This window comes from Nannospalax galili, unplaced genomic scaffold (genome assembly GCF_000622305.1).
Source record: "Nannospalax galili isolate Female #2095 unplaced genomic scaffold, S.galili_v1.0 scaffold2673, whole genome shotgun sequence".
NCBI lineage: Eukaryota > Metazoa > Chordata > Mammalia > Rodentia > Spalacidae > Nannospalax > Nannospalax galili.
Window position 1 is genome coordinate 98,556 of NW_008333283.1, and position 16,222 is coordinate 114,777.

The following is a 16,222-nucleotide window of genomic DNA, read 5'->3' on the forward strand; positions in this document are numbered from 1 at the left end:
AAAACCTAAGGGAGGGACTGGAGAGCTGCTCAGTGGGTAAGAGTGCTTACTGCACTTCCAGAGGACCTGAGGCTGGTTCCCAGCACCCACATGGGTGACTCCACCTCTAGGGGAGTCCTCTTCTGGCAGCCTTGCATAAGTGGTGGACCCAGACGCATACACATAAAAAAAAGAGCAGGGCAAGACAGCAGCAGAAGTGAAGGCATCTTCAGGTGAAGGGAAAGGAAGTAAAGGGTGCAGGGAGTCAAAGGAGGAAGCCAAGACGACAGCCCACACGAAGCCTTGCCGTCTCCACAAAGCAGGAAAAGTAAACCAGGCCACCAATTCCACCACCATCTCCCCAGGGAACTTGACAATAACAAGAGCAGAAAAGAGACAAAATCACACCTCTTGAGACTTAAAGTCACAGGTGCCGCCATGCAATAGCTGTGTGGTGTTATAGTTTATATGCCAGGAATGTGACCTTTTTGAAGAATACAGTTGAGGGGCTAGAGAGATGGCTCAGTGGTTAAGAGTACTGGTTGGTTCCCAACATTCACATGGCTATAACTCCAGTTCCAGGAGATCTGACGCCCATTTCTGCCCTCCTCGGGCACTGCACACACGTGGTACACTTACATACATGCAGGCAAATCACTCATCAGAAAGAAAAGAAAGAACGAAAGAAAGAAAGAAAGAAAGAAAGAAAGAAAGAAAGAAAGAAAGAAAGAAAGAAAGAAAGAAAGAAAGAAAGAAAGAAAGAAAGAAAGAAAGAAAGAAAGAAAGAAAGAAAGAAAGAAAGAAATAATTTTTAAAAAAAGAATCCACCCAGGTGTGGTGGTGCAGGCCTTTAATCCCAGCACTTGGGAGGCAGAGGCAGGCAGATCTCTGAGTTCAAGGCCAGCTTGGTCTACATAGTGAGGTCAGGTCAGCTGGGGATACAGGGAGAACCTGTCCCAAAAAAAAAAAAAAAAGAAAAAGAAAAAAAGAAACGGCTTTCAAATAGAAAACAGGAAAACCAAGTGGGAAATGTGCAGATTGAATTCCCGCCACAGGGGATTCTTAGGAGTTCTACATTCTGTATAGTTTTGTTTTTCGGTCTTTTTGTGACAGGGTCTCCCTGTAGCCCCAGCTGTCCTGGAACTATGTAGACCAGGCTGGCCTTCAACTCAGAGATCTGCCTGCCTCTGCCTCCCAAGTGCTGGGACTACAGGCGTGCGCCACCACGTCCAGCTTTGTATAGTTTTTTAAAATATTTCACTCATTATTTTGTGTGTATGAGTGTATTGCCTGCATGTGTAAGTGCACTGTGCCATGCAATGCCTGAAGAAATCAGAAGAGGTTGTCAGATTTCCCTGGAACTGGAGTTACAGATGGTTGTTAGCCATGTAGGTACTGGGAACCTATGCATGAATAAGGATTAAAGTGGCCCCAAATTAGGACCAAGTGGCTGCAGGGGCAAATAGGACTCCACAGGAATGCAGACACCCTCTTAGGCCCGTCCAATGCACACAAATAACTTCCAACAACACAAACATAAGTAAGAAGAAACAGCACAACACATGAACAAACACTTTACAGGTCAATGTTCAACATAAGCAGCAAGCAGAAGACGCAAAGTTTCGACAGTGAACTACCAAATCATCAGCTGCTACCTCCATATGCCATGTGTCACATGACATCACATACTACAAGGTTATCTGTGCCTAGACAGCTCAAACTGAAAAGAACTGCAGAGAACAAAATTTTTAAGTGAACTAATAAGAAACGGATTTTTTTTAATTATTAAAAACTCAGTGGACTGAGAGAATTATCTAGAATGTAGAACTGGAGAATTCAGTGGATGACTAGCTTGGGCATAGCCAAAGAGAGACTCTGTACGTTCAATAACGTGGAAAAAGGAAATATGTATGACACAGCACAAGACAAAAAGGACAAAATGTAAGAAAAATAAAGAGGCCATGCTCTTGGGAGGCAAAGGCAGGAAGATCTTTGAGTTTGAGGACAACCTGGTCTACATAGTGAGTTCTAAGCCAGCCAGGGCTATACAGTGAGACTCTATCTAAAAAGAAGAGGGGAGGTGAGCACACATCTAATCAGAATTTCCAAACAACAGCTGAGGACTTCAGGGGCAACAGGGTAGAGAATTCTGAGAAAGAATCTCATGTATCCCAGGTTAGTCTTGAATTCTCTATGTAGCCTGAGAGGTACCTTGAACTCCTAAGCCTCCTGCCTCCACTTCCTGAGTGCTGTGATTACAGGTGTAGGCCACCACACAGAGGTTATGTCACGCTGAGGACTGAACCCAGGCCTTCAAGCATCTAAGCAACCATTCTACCAAATGAGCCACATCCTCAGCTCAGAATTTTTAAAAAAATGATGAAAGGCACTAACTCAGACTCAGGAATCCCAATAAATTTTTTTTAAATGTGCAGAAATGTCCAAGAACTCCAAGAATTCCTTGAAAGCGGTGTAGGAAAGTGGGGCCAAGGCGGACGAACTACCTCACACAGCTTGCAGTGCAGAGAACCTCTATGGAGCAGCAACAAGAGCCCAACAGTGATTCAATATCTACAGTCTGTAAGAAACACCAGTCTAGACCCACTACTACGGGAAAATGCTTTAAGAATCAGGGCTGAATAAAGACATTTTAAGAGTAACAAATTTTGCAGGGCCTCATGAGAGTAAACTAAAATCTTTCCATCAAAGTGATGGGAAGGGATGCCACATGAAGGTCTCGACAGCCAAAATGCATTAAGAGCAAAGACAGTAAGCAATACAGGTACAGGCCTGAGCCAGCACTGCACAATAGTGACCGGGACCTGTGGAACTGAAAGAAGAAACACAGCAGGTAATGGTGATGCTTGCCCAAGTCCCATGCAAGCTCAAACCAGAAAACACCCAACACAGACATGACAAGTGGGTCAGAAGCCCCAACCACACCTGAAGAGACTGCCAACAGATGGCTGCTCAGAGGAGCCAAGTCTCTTTCAAGCATGGGACTTTTTGTAGGTTACCCAGGTTCCAGTGGATGAACCCACACCGAAGGATGTTTGAAGACACACACTAGACTCTATAGGTCTTATTATATATACAATAGAGTACATTAAATTGGGCAGAGGCTAATAAGGGGAGGTGTGGATGGGGATATACCATCAAATTATATTGTATGAAAATCACAAAAATTCAATGTTAAAAAAAAAAAGCTGGGCATGGTGATGCACACCTTTAATCCCAGCACTCGGGAGGCAGAGGCAGGCGGATCTCTGTGAGTTCAAGGCCAGCCTGGGCTACATAGTGAGTTCCAGGACAGCTGGGGCTACAGGGAGACCCTGTCTCAAAAAGACCAAAAAAAAAAGACAGAGGAACAAATTACTTCTAAAGGCTCATACTGTCCAGGAAAAGGAAAAGGTCTTGGTCAACTTCAACTTCTTCTTCAGCATCCCTCTGCAATGCCTAAACAGGTACTAAAGAGGAAAAATAGTGTATTACTTCAAAAAATAGTAAAGGAGGGGCTGGAGAAGTGGTGTGGCACTTAACACACTGGCTGCTAGGTTCAGTTCCCAGCACTCACATGGCACTTAACAACTGTCCATAACTCCAGGTCCAGGAGATCTGACACCTTCTTCCGGCCTCCGAGGGCATTATATGCATGAGTGCACTTGCAGGCAAAACACTAACACAAAAAAAGAATAAATAAAAATAATAAAGGAAAAGAAATTAAACATTTTCAATACATTTTTTTGAAAAGTACAAAATAAGATGTCCAATTTAAGACTGAATAGCCTAGCTGCTCCAATTAAAAGATAAACATCAGGCAAACATCAGGCTGGGCATGGTGGCACACACCTTTAATCCCAGCACTTGGAGGCAGAAACAGGTGAATCTCTGTGAGTTCAAGGCCTCAGGACAGCTGGGGCTACAGAGAGACCTGTCTCAAAAAGTCAAAAAACAAAACAAAAAAAGATAAACATCAGGCTGGGTTTTTGGTTTTTCATTTTTTGTTTTTTTAGACAGGAGCTCACTATGTACCCTGGCTGGCCTCAGACTCAGAGCTCTACCTGCATCTGCCTCCCAAGAGCTAGGATTAAAGGTATGTGCCACCACACCCAGCTCAAGCTGGATTTTTTTCTTTTTTAAAATATTTTATTTATTTTTTATGTGCATGAGTGTATTGCCCGCATGTGTATAAGTATACCCGTGTGGTCAATGTCTATGGAGGTCAGAAGAGGGCGACAGATCCCCTGGAACTGGAGTTACAGATGGTTGCTAGCCACCATGTGGGTGCTGGGAATCAAACCCAGGTCTTCTGCAAGAGCAGTCAGTGCTCTTAATCACTGAGCCATTTCTCCAGCTCCCAAGCTGGGTTTTTTTTCCTCTAACTAAAAGCTATTAAGGGACACATGAAGCACAGGGGCACATAAACACTAGGCCACGCACAGGGATGGAAGAAAAGCAACGCAAACCCCAGTCAGTAGAGAACTGTGCCGGGGGTTAATGAGACCAGAGAGACTGTGACAAAGAGCATGACTAAGGTAAAGACAGCCACTTCCAAACAGGGCAGACTCCAGCTCATCAAGAACCAGCAGCCCTTAGTCTGTACAACCTGAAGGTACACACTCAAGATAAAGGCACAGTATGAATGGACAGAGGGCAAGGAGAACTAGACAGCTGAACAATTATGGTAAGGAATCTTAACACATCTGTCACTGAGAGAAGTGGTCAAAAATCAGGGGAGGCACGGCTGCAACCGTACACCACAAACATAGCATTAGATAGACAGACAGACAGACAGACAGACAGACAGACACACACACACACAACATGGCACTCAACAGCTAAGGAGACAGTGACAAAAATTAAGCATATGCAGGTCTATACAGCAAATCCCAACAGATTTTAGAGGTCTGAAACTCTGTGCATACACACACATTGTAGAACAAGCTGTGTGGCAAAACCTCTAGGGGGCGCCACATGACAGCGCTGCCCACAGCTCTCCCAGCAGAGTGCACCTATCACTGCCCTATGGCAACCAGATGTTCTCAACCAGATGCAAGAAGCAGTCAAGGACAAAGCCAGGTGTGGCAGTGCATGACTTTAATCGTAGCAGAGGCAGGTGGAGCTCTGCGAGCTCAAGGCCAGCCTGGTCTATCTACATAGTGCGTTCAAGGCCAGCTGGGGCTACAGGGAGACTTTGTCTCAAAATCACACACACACACACACACACACACACACACCCAAAAAGAAGTTGGGGCTGGAGAGGTGCCTCAGCAGTTAAGAACACTGGTTGTTCTTGCAGAAGACCCAGGTTCAAATCCCAGCATCCACATGGCAGCTAATAACTGTCCTAACTCCAGTTCCAGGGGCTCTGACAGCCTCTTCTGTCCTCCACAGGCATTGCATGACATGGGTGCACTTACCTACATGCAGGTAATACAAGCATACACACAAAATAAAAAATAATAAATAAAATATTTTTTTAAAAAAGAAAGACATCAAGGACAGGGTCTGGAGAGATGGCTCAGCAGCTGAGAGCACTGGCTGCTTTCACAGAGGACCAGGGTTCAGTTCCCAGCACCCACATGACAGCTAACCATCCATAACTCCAGTCCCACAGAACCCTATGCCCTCTTCTGGACTCTGCGGCACTGCATGCACAGATACACCTGCATACATGCAGGCAAAACACTCATACACATCGAATATAAATAAATTAAATAAATAAATGAATAAATAAATAAATAAATAAATGAAATTTAAAAAGAAGTCAAAGACAGGTGTTTTTCCTTCTCTTTTTCTGTTGTTGACGCATATGAGGGTGCAGCCTGGTTGTGTGTGTGGAAGTGCAGCATCTGGGAGGTCTCCATCCACGAAGGCTTCTTGCCCTTCTCAGGTGAGTGGAGTGTGTAGCAGTCTGGATGCCCAGAGGCTTACAAATGCTGCATCTTTTCCAATGTAGAGCTGTCGGCACACGGGGTGACCGGGTCCGGCGCTGGCTTTTGGCATTCTTAGGTGTATCTCTACGATGTCAGCCCAGGCTGGGGTGGCTGCTTGTCCTTAAGGTTTACTTCTTTTAACTTTATGTGTACAAGTGTTTGCCTGAGTGTATGTATGTGTACCACATGTGTGCCTGGTTCCTACCCTGTCTCACATCCCCACCAAAAAAAGCCTGGGAGTGGGGGAGGGGGGATATATTCAACATACAATAAATTCATGTGTGAAAGCTTGAAAAACATTTTTATATTTCTTAAATATTTTTACATATATTTTTCAAAAACAGATTTTTCAAGGGTGCCATTTAGGAAACTATCAAGATAATATCAAATGCCTGAAAGAATTTCCACAGAAGACAGGCAACTCCTCTGCAAGGAGCCTATGGATTCACTCAGGGAAATTAAAGACCTAACCATTTCTAGCTAAGTACACACTGGCCATACTAGGGCCTGTGCAGATGCCAATTCATTCCCAGCTGATCCCCAGGCCCAGAGCCATCTCAAGCACATGCCCAACAGACTCTTCCTTTGAACTTGACAAACTACTTCTTAAACTTACGTGAAACCCAACAGAACAAGAACGGCCATCACACCAGCAAAGAAGCCATGACCAAGGGCTGCTTCACACGTCTAGAAAGCTCCAGTAACACAGACCAGCACAAAGAGTCCCAAACAGACCTGCAATTAGACACTCACCTTATACCACACACAAATATGTGGATAACTTCCATGCCAAAGGCAACTGTAAAGCCCAGACAGATGACACAGAAATTACCTTCCCTTTCAGAGTGGACAAACAGCCTAAACAAGACGCAAAAACAGTTCTTTAAAGGGGAAGACTGACACATCTGACCATGCCACCATTTAAACAGAACGTTGAAAGGTCCCACAAAGACAAACCTTGGTGTGGAAAGGTATTCATAATACCTACACAAAATATTAAGTGTTCCTAAAGTCAGAGGGAAAAAAAGAAAAGAAAGACAGCTCAACAGAAAAACAGGCAAAAGACCAGAACAGGCTTTTTTTTTGGGGGGGGGCGGGGTCTCCCTGTAGTCCCAGCTGGCCTTGAACTCACAGAGATCTGCCTGCCTCTGCCTTCCTGCTGGGATTAAAGGCGCATGCCACCACGCCCAGCCTAAGCAGGCTTTTTTTTTTTTTTTAAAGAAAGAAAAATAGAAGCAGACAAATACCCTGTGCCTAATTGCCCAGGCCCCACCCTGCTTTACAGAATGGAATGTTCTTGAACAGGGTGTTCTGCACAAGGAGGATGAACTGGGACCCATCCATGTCCTGCATGCATGGAAGACAGAGTAAGATGGCGTGAGTCCTATGAATACAATATTGAGGGCATGCATATACAAAAAGCAAAAGCAGTCTACCATCCCTATACACTTCAAAGCAGACAAAAATGAAGTGCAGTCTTTAAAGACTCGAGCCCAGCAGGAAGTCACTAAGGAAAGCCAAGAAACAGTTACTCCCCAAGAAAGTAAGGCAGTATTTGCCCCTTGGAGGGAGGGGTTAATGCATCCCAGGGCAGGACAAGGACTCCAGGCTGCTGAGATGTTCCCTTTCCTGACCAGAGCGCGAGTTCACAAATGTTCCTTTTAGAAATATTGATTGATCTGGAAGTAAATGTTTCATAATTTTAAAAAAGAGGAACTCAAAGAAGACTAGACAGCCCTGCTTTTAAAATCAAGTAAGTAGCCAGGCATGGTGGCACAGGCAGGTGATCTCTGTGAGTTCAAGGCCAGCCTGGTCTACATAGTGAGCTCCATGCCAGCTGGGACTACAGGAAGACTCTGTCTCAAAAAGACCAAAAAATAAAAATAAAGATAATTTTAAAAAAGAAAATCAAGCAAGTAAATGAAGCTGCTGGCGACCCTGCAGGGCTTTACTGGGTTTAACCCTAACAACACACACACACACACACACACACACACACACACACCCCTTACAGTGCAAGAACATATAAAATTCTATAAATATGATTCCACTCATCTCTTCCATCCTTATCTATGTATCTTTCCATATATTTTATATAGGTGAACAATTATTTAATATGAATGTACACCTTTTAAAAGATACAAATAGAATCATGTCACAAAATCAGTCTCTTTTGTCTTGTTTGTTTGGGGTTTTGTTTACTTGCTTGTTTTGAGATAGGGTCTCCCTGTAGCCCCAGCTGGCCTTGATCTAACAGAAATCTACCGCTTACTGAGTGCCAGGATTAAAGATGTGTACCATCACGACAGGCCTGTCTTGTTTCTAACTAAAAGTTTACCTTGTAAAGCTCCCTACCAGCCCATATAGAAGAAACCCTCACTGTCTTCCCAGCACTGAGTTCCACCGCACGTGCAATAACTGAAATTGCTGTAGGAAGGCAAGCATCTGGAATCCAACAAACACTAAGTGATGTGAGGAATGCTGCAATAAACATTCTTATAGAAAACTGGGGTAAAAAATGCTTTTTGTATTTTCTTAGATTTACTATTCCTAGATTTTAAAATGGGCTCATAATTGTATAGACAACTGCATAAAGTCATTCCATTTATGAAAATATTCATACTGTTTTCAAAACATATCTCTATGTAAATCACCAAATGAAGGAAAAAATAATCCAGAGAATCAACTATAATCTATTTTGCATAAAATTATTTCCCAAATGTTTCAAATATGTAACTAAGTTAAATCTAAGAGGTGAACACAATATATATAGTAATAAAACTGATTACATGGGTCCACCATCTAAAATCAGGAACAGCAGTATAAGACATCAGCATAGCTCTGCAATTAACAGTATAGCTCCCAATTAACAGGCGGCCCTACTCAGCAGGGCTACTCAGGTTCTAGGGATTTGGGCCTGAGCGGGCACCAAGTCCCCTCAGTTTCCAGGCACACTGCTCCTACCTCAGCTGCTGTCGTTGCAGCAGACATAGCACCTGAAGCCAGCAGCACTCTGAAGGTGGATTTTCACTGTCAATCTGACTGGATTTGGAATCACTAGGGGACACACATCTGGGAGGGGTTTCTCCAAAAGTTTAACTGGGGAGGGAAGACCCACTCTGAATATTAGCAGTACCAGTCCCCAGACTGGGGTCCTGGGCTGAATAAAAAGAGAAAGCGAGCTGAGCACAAGCATTTCTCTCTCTGCTTCCTAACCACAGATGCAACGTGACCAGCTGCCTCACACCCCTGCTATGGCCATGCCTTCCCCCACCTTGATGGACTGCACCCCAGAACTGTAAGTCTTCAAACTGTGAGCCAAAATGAAGCCTTCCATTCTTAGGTTGCTTCTGTAAGGTCTTTGGCCACAGCAATGAGAAAAGTAATTAATACAACTACTCATCAAGTGGACATCACTTGGTACCTTTCATCACAGGGGCCTAGCAAAGCCAAGAAGTCCCAACAGAGACCCAGAAGAATTCGAAAGGCACGGAAGAAATGAAAGCTCTGGTGACAAGTGCTTTGGTTCCACTATCAGAGAAAAGAGTTGCTACAGAGGTGAATGGAGGAGCCCAGCAGTCAGGATCAGGAGACAAAGACCCAAATTCAGGTTGCTGGAAATTGGTTTCAGGGAGAATTCTAGAATCCAGTGTCAGAGCAGTACCAGCTTCCCAGTTTCACCCACGCCCCATGCCCCACTCGGCATGAGAGGTGAAGCATCTCCTACTTGAAGCTCATTTCACCTGGGACCTGAGCTAGGGCTGGGCCAGGGGTTGCTGAGTCCACCTGGGGAAGAGGTGAACACAAGAGTAAGAGAAGGAAAAATACACCAGCACAAGCAGGGCTTCTAGAAGTCATGTTCAGGGGGCTAAAAAGGCAGTGCGGTTGGTAAAGTGCTTGCTGTGCAAACATGAGGACCTGAGTTCAGATCCCCAGCACCTGCACAAAAAGCCAGGCACCACAGCATCCATCTACGATCCCAGCACTGGGACAGAGGAGACGGGCAGATCCCTGGAGCTTACTGGCCAGTCAGCCTCGCTCAATTGGTGAGCCCCAGGTTCATTCAGTGAAAGACCCTGTTTCAAAAAAAAACAAACAAACAAGATGGAGAGAGAACAAATGAGGAATTCAATGTCAACTTCTAGCTTCCCCATGTAAATACACACACACACAGAAAGGACATTCAGAAAATTTCTTACAATAGCAACTGTCAAATATAAGGTTACCCCCACAGAGAAGAATACAAAAATATAGCACCTTGATTAGACAGAACTAGAATAAGAGTAATAATCTCTCCATCCCAGACTAACCTAGTAGATACTCAAGATAGTTCAAATGAGAAAACTCCTGAAAATGGCAGGCATGGGGGTATGTGCCTATAATCCCAAAACTGGGGATACTAAAGCAGAAGAATCACAAGTCTGAGGCCAGCCTGGGCTATGCAGTGAGACCCTCCATCCCCCAAAGAAGTGAAAACTATTGTGAAATACCTGATACTTCTATGCTCACTTACAAGAATGCATTGTCTATGGTGTTCACACACACTGACTTATGGAAATTATCTCACAAAGTCCAGTGTTAGATAAATCCACAATCCGTACTAGAACCCCACTCATCATGCTCAGGAAGAGCAAAGGGCTGAAAAGAACTCATGCTCGTGGCCAGAAAGGACAGAGACATTGCAAAAGGAAAGAAGAAAGAGAGAGACAGAAAGAAGGAACCTAAGTCACCCAGGTTGGTTGATGGTGGTCAATGGTGGTCATGTCCCTCACACTCTGGTGAAACCCCAGGCAAAGCACCCACCCCTCCCCAGAGGGCAGGGTCTGCTCTTTTTCTTCTGCCTACTCAAAACTTGCATTATCTAAGCCACTACCCCCAAAATAGAATGGAGCTATTACCTTTGCCACACTGGGCATGTGGGCAAAAATATAAAAAGGCTCAAGATAGTAAAAGCCCACAGAATAGAAGATGATATCATCTACTGGCCCTGACTATGTGTAGTCCCAATCCCCCACAGGTTCCAACTCAATCCCTTCCCCTAAACTATGTGGTAGGTAGTGTGAGACTCATTCCACAGATGTGATAACAAGGGACAGTTAGTCACAGAGCCAGCTCGGACTGAGACAGTCAGACACCAAAGTCCATTCCTGAGATTCCGAGTCTTTCATTCTCTGAAGTCTGTCATGACTGACTGCCTTGATGAGGAGGGACTAGACTAATGAGAAATCTCAACAAAGGCTGTGTGCTTAAAACCTAATGAGAAGAACTCGTGCTCCCATCAGCTCCCCAAAACTTCTAAATGGTGTAGCCTGAGGCCTGACCTCCTGACTGCTACTTAATGGGAAGGAACTGCTAAGTTGGCTGGTGTCTCTAAACAGCCTCAGTTTACTCAGTTCAACAAAACATGCCTGCTATGGTACTTTGTTTCTGCAAACCTTTTTTTTGTTTTGTCTTTTTGAGACAAGGTCTCCCTGTAACCCCAGCTGGCCTGGACTTCACTATGTAGACCAGGTTGACCTTGAACTCACAGAGATCCGCCTGCCTCTGCTTCCCAGGTGCTGGGATTAAAGGAGTGTGCCACCCCACCTGGCTGTTTCTGCAAACCTTTCGAGATTGATGTGTCCCAAATGTCGGCAAGTAGGACCTGGAACACTCCAAGATGGCGGAAACACCTTGCTACTATGAAAACCAACTGGCATTACCTACCAAGCAGGAACATCTGTATTCTCCAGCTCCAGCCAACGCACTGCACCCAGGTGAAGTCAGTACAGAAGTCCCTCCAGGTAGCTCATAAAAAGCAGGTCAATGTGCACAATTCTAATCGCCTAACTGCTGGAAAACACCCAGTGTTCAACAGGAGCATGAACCAACACTGGCACAGTAGAGCACGACCTGCTGAGAGTGAGTACAGATACACAGAGCAACCAAGGGGTGGTGCCAACAACAAAGGTTAGATGGAAGAAACCCAAAACAGCAGCCAACTATGTAACTCAAAAAACCAGGAAAGTAGGATCCCGGGTGGACAGTGATGGAGGGAACACACAGGAAAATCAGGGCACCACGGCCCATCTCTGGGTCTAGGGACTGGTTAGAGTTTGCTCTGCAGTAATTCATCCAGCACTCGTGATGTGTACAGTATCTTCGCCACACACAGCTGCTCAGAGGTCCTTCAGGGAGACCTTGTTGCATCCAAAGAGCTAAAACAAGCATCTGACTATAAGAAAGCTAGAAATTGGAAGAATAAGCAGCTCCCTTCAATTGTTTTTCTTCATAGCTTTAGTCAAGAGCAACACACACACACACACACACACGTATACACACATACACGCGCACACACACAATACTTCCAAAAGGCCTTCCTCCTGTGAACCTGGACACCACCAGCACACTTCCCTAGGGTCCCTCCCTCCCATAGCTCAGAACCCTCAGTCCCTGGTACCATCCTCACCCGACTCCTTTCTAAAATCCCTCATGGGCTCCTGGCTGCACCTCATGTTAGACTTAGTGGTCTGCAGCCCTAAAGAACTATGCATAGGTCTCAAGTTCCTGCATCTCAACCACCAAGCCAGTGTGCATGTGTCCTTTACAGTTCTTCCAGGGTCATGGACTGGGTCTACACCATCTCCATTCCCAAGCGGGAGCTGGTACAGCAGAGGACACAGAGATCAGACCAGGAAGGAGCAGGGGCATGCCCGAGTTCCTGTAGCTGCAAATTCCCAGGTCAGCTGACCACACTGAGGTGAGGGACACAGGACTAAACGCCTGGCTTCAGGTCTGTGCTCCACAACCACAAGCTACATGACCTCTAGCCAACAATTTATCATCTCCTGCCTCAGTTTCTTCGACTGTAAAAGAGCTGCTGTGGAAACCAAATAAACTGTTACTAAGGAAAGCCTGAAGGATACCTGGCACATAATAAGTACCACTTATAACTAAATGATGCTCATTGTGACTTGCCACAGCCAGGAAAGATGTCAGGAGCTGGTGGCTGCCTAGCTGTTGATGACTATGCCCTAAACAATACAACCATCTACACTGCATTTACACTGCATTAGGCATACAATCCACAGATGATTTAAAGCGCATGGGAAGTGAGCTGCCATAGCGTATGGTTTCAGGTAAGTGGCCTGTGTGTCCTTGGATTCTGGTGCCCACAGAAGTGGGACTGGAATCAGATCCCATGGGTACTGCAGGACAATCAATTCACAACAAACCCTCACACACAAGTATAATCCTGAATGGAGAGTGAAGGAAAGACAGAGAAGTGAGAAATGCACTAAAATATTCAGTGGATGGTAAGATTTTACATTTTCATATCTCCACTGTTGTGGTTTTCCACATTTTCTTAAATTGTTTCCTATTGGTGATGTGTTTCTATGATCTGGAAGAACAAACTACAGTTTCAAGGGATTGAGTTATCCCAGTAAAAACTGCTAAATATTTTTCAAGTTTTAAAATCGCTCTCTGTATAAAGTTTAATTTTCTTGGTGGAAAAATAGCCATGCCTGCTAACCCAGTGGAGCCACAACTCAGGAAAGACAAGCTGTGCAGAAACAAACAACCCAGGGGCACTTTGGTGCCAAGCCTGAACAGGGTGGTGCTGGGCCCTGCTGCCTGCTTGCCACGGTGACCAGACACCACGGAAGGTCAACAACGAAGCACGGACCCTGTGTGAAGCTCACAGAGGAACACGGAAACACATTCAGAACACATACCACAGCAATGAGCAGAGAAAGATGTGGCCGTTCGGCAGCGCTCTCACTGGCACAGGCTAACTGACCTGGCAAGCACCAAGAAGAATGTGCACAGTCTGATTTCTCTGTTTTCTATACTTTTATTTCTCTTTTATTCGTGTATGTGTGTGTGTGTGTGTGTGTGTGTGTGGCATGTGTAGTTGCCCAGTGTGTGTATGTGTATGTGTCTCTGTGTGTGTGTCTGTGTGTGTGTGTGTGTGTGGCATGTGTAGTTGCCCAGTGTGTGTATGTGTATGTGTCTCTGTGTGTGTGTCTGTGTGTGTGTGTCTGTGTGTATGGCATGTGTAGTTGCCCAGTGGGGCCAGAAGAGGACATCGGATCCCCTGGAGCTGGAGTTATAGATGGTGCCTGGTTCAGGGTGTACTGTTACAAGTTACAGTTGTGAACCAGCTGACCTGGGTGCTAGGAGCCAAACTAAAGTCCTCTGCAGGAGCAGCAAGTGCTCCTATCTGCTGGGCCTGCTCTCCAGCCCTGCACTTTTATTTTGATGTATCTTTTTCTTTCACTTTTCTTTCCTTAAAGATTTATTTGTATTTGTATGTGTGCATGTCTGTGTGTGTGTATGTCTGTGTGTCTGGATGCCCGAGGAGGCCAAAAGAGAGCATTGGATTCTCCTGGAGCTGAAGTTACACACGGTAGTGAGCTGCATGACATGGATGTGGTCCTCTGCAAAAGCAGCAAGTGTTCTTAACCACCAAGCCATCTCTCCAGCCCCTTTCTTCCTTTTTGAAAGACACACATCCTTAGCTGGCCTCAAGTCCACTATATAGCCAAGGATGACTTAGAATTTCTGATCCTCCTGCCTCTACTTCCTGAGTGCTAAGATTACAAGTGTGAACCACCATGCACAGTTTATGTGGTGCTGGGGACGGAACCTAAGGCTTCGTGCACGCCAGTCAAGCACTCACCAGCTGAGCCACATCCCCAAACTATTTTGAGTTTCTTTAAACCCCTGACATGGTCAACTTTCAAGGACAAGCTATTCTAGAAAGTACCCAGCTGAATATAGCCTACTGTGTGGTCTGGGCTCCTCACCAACACAGCAGAGGGTTGGTTAGCAGGGATGGATGGAGGTCAGAGGTCAGTGGACAGGGCTCTGCCACTGTTTTCGGCACCTTTCAACAAGTCCCAGGAAACAGGAACATTAAGGAAAGCTTTCCCCAGTTTCCACCTCCGAACACATGATCTTTCACATTCCCAAGGTTCATAGGGTCTTTCTCTCCTATGGAACCCTGTGTGCTACCTGCCACCTTCTGTACCAGTAGCCAAGTGCCGCCGACCCTGGTTTAAAGGCTCTAGGTCAACTGTGCCTTACTGGCTTGTCCCTAGCCCAGGCTGCCACCAGCTCCTCCCTGGGCCACAGCTCCCACATCCTAAAGATGCTCCACTTCCATCCCTCCCAAATACAGGCACACAAAGGAGCACACACAACACACATACATACAACAGATATACACCACACTCAAACACAGCACACAGGTACACATACATACCACAACCACCCACACACACACACACAATACACACAATACACGGACAACAGATATGCACACATCTACATACCAAACACAGATACACACAACTACCACATACACACAAGAGATAAACACACCACACACTGATACACAGCACACACAACTACCACACACATATACACACATACATACACAGATACACACTACACATATACACAAGAGATACATACCACACACACACACAATACACACAATACACGGACAACAGATATGCACACATCTACATACCAAACACAGATACACACAACTACCACATACACACAAGAGATAAACACACCACACACTGATACACAGCACACACAACTACCACACACATATACACACATACATACACAGATACACACTACACATATACACAAGAGATACATACCACACAAACACTACACACATACCATGCATTGGATCTACAAACCTCCTAGGGCTGCTTCCCCATACATTTACCCCAACCACACAACTCTCAATAAACTTAGGCATAGCAATCCCAATGTGGGCAGGAGCTGTAATCCTAGGCTTCCGTTATAAAACAAAAGCATCACTAGCCCACTTCCTACCCCAAGGTACCCCTATTACCCTAATCCCAATACTAGTTATCATTGAAACAATTAGCCTATTCATTCAACCTATAGCACTAGCTGTACGTCTAACAGCTAACATCACAGCGGGACACCTACTAATTCATCTAATTGGAGGTGCTACACTAGTATTAACCACAATTAACCTATCAACAGCCAGCATTACCTTCCTAATTCTAATAATACTTACCATCCTAGAACTTGCTGTAGCTATAATCCAAGCCTACGTATTTACCCTACTAGTTAGTCTATATCTACAAGACAACACATAATAATGACCCACCAAACACACGCCTTTCAACTTTATGCTTTCTTATTTTTAAAAGTAATATTTTAGTAATTTCTTAAGTACTCCATGTGATGTGTTTGATCATATTCTCTACCTCCCCAATTTCCTACTAGATCCAAACCTACCTACCTACCTACCTACCTACCTACCCAACTTC